A 1,828-nucleotide genomic window follows, 5' to 3' on the forward strand; every position below is an offset into this window, starting at 1 on the left:
CATATATACATGTACATATATACACACAAATATACACACACACACACACATACATATATATATACGTGTGTGTGTATATATATGTTGTTGTTAGGTGCCTTCGAGTTGATTCCGACCCACAGCGACCCTGTATAGGGTTTCCAGGGAGCAGCTGGTGAGCTTGAACCACCGACCTTGAAGTTCAAATGACTTTGCAGTCTGATGCATTAGCCCACAGCGCCACACCAGGACTCCTATATATAATATACATATATATACACACACATATATATATATATCCATGTGGTAGCAGTGGTGATAGTGGTGTGCCGTGGAATTAATTCCGACTCACAGCGACCCTGCATAGGGTTTCCAAGGCTGTCTATCTTTATGGGAGCAGAAAGCCTCATCTACAAATTGCAAGCACACTCATGCATTTTGGGGCATGGACTCTGAGGATCCGATAGAAAATAGGGTGTGTATATAATGTATCTCTGTGTGTGACCATATTTGCACTTGGAGGTGTGTGTTTTGAGAATTGGGGTGCATGGTGGCTCTGTAGGATAAGCACCGGACTGGGAACCACAAGGCTAGTAGTTCGAGTCCACCAGCAGTTCCTTGTGAGAAAGATGAGGCTTTCTGCTCCTGCGTGGATTTACAGCCTTGAAAACCCTATATAGGGTTGCAAGGAGTTGGAACCAACTCAATAGCAGCTTTGAGGAGTACATAGGAAACTGTGTGTGTTTGTATTTTTATCTGTGCCTGACCTTGTTTGTCTTTGAGGCATGTCCTTGGAGAATCCTATGGAAAATGAGATGCTTGTATGGTGGGAAACACAAAGAGACCATACCATCAGGAAAGGCACGGAAGGCTCTGAGGCCAGCACAGGGCGGACGATGGAAATGCGGTGCTTTATAGAGGACTGTCACATAGTACTCCTGCCCCCCAGCTTTCCCAGTTGGGGAGACTGTGTGTGCAGAACCCAGGTGGATACAAGGAGAGACTGTGGCTCGGTGGGTGGATATCAGTGTTGGGAACTCAGGCCACAGCATTGGGAGATGTGAGGCCGCAGCGTGGATTTGAGCTGGAAACGCACTAGTAGCCATCCCTGTGGGTGTCTTCCTTCTCGCACGCGGCTGTGACAGAAATCCACAGACATTTTCCTCTCATATTTCAGGAGACTCTCTAAGCATGAATTCAGGGTGCTGGCTGGAGGGGAAGTCTCTCTCTCTGTGGGCTATGGGGGAAGATTCTTGTCTCTTGTTCCCTGTGGTTTTCATGTGACTTGGAATCTTTCTTCCCCCACCCCCATGTCTCTTCCTATGGTTAGTCTGTTCCTTTTATATCTCAAAAGAGATTGTTGAAGACACACCACACACTAATACTGCCTCATTAATACAACAGAGAAAACCCAGTCCCAAATGGGATTTTAACTGGCTATCCCATTGCCATTGAGTGGGTTTGGATTCTTAATGACCCTATGGAATAGAGTCAATAGGACAAAATTGCCCCCACAGGATGTCTGAGACTGTAAAGTACAAGATGAAGGAATCGGTTGGTGTAGTGAGTTACTGTTAACCACAGGGTTGGCGGTTCAAACCTACCCAATGTTCCACAAGAGAACAACGAGGCAGGCAGTCTGCTCCCATCAAGAATTACAGCCTCAAAGAAGGTAAAATCACCACTGTGTAATACCAATCTGTCCAGGTGGGGCTGATGAAATGAAATGCGGATGGGTCTCTTGTGATACAATAGTAAATAATTGTTATCAGGACTGCTTGTGAGGGTTGGAAATGTAAAGGTAGATGTTTTGTAGCAAGGAGGGGAGTGATTAATTTTTCAGCCTAGG

At 45.8% G+C, this 1,828-nt stretch overlaps 1 protein-coding gene across 1 annotated transcript in view; it reads left to right on the forward strand.

The window, feature by feature from the left end:
- The window catches only part of MXRA5 (matrix-remodelling associated 5), a 41,457-nt gene that overhangs the window by 22,934 nt on the left and 16,695 nt on the right, over positions 1-1,828 (forward strand). The gene's annotated exons all lie outside the window — the stretch shown is intronic.

This window comes from Chrysochloris asiatica, unplaced genomic scaffold, assembly GCF_000296735.1.
Source record: "Chrysochloris asiatica unplaced genomic scaffold, ChrAsi1.0 scaffold00446, whole genome shotgun sequence".
NCBI classification, from domain to species: Eukaryota; Metazoa; Chordata; class Mammalia; order Afrosoricida; family Chrysochloridae; genus Chrysochloris; species Chrysochloris asiatica.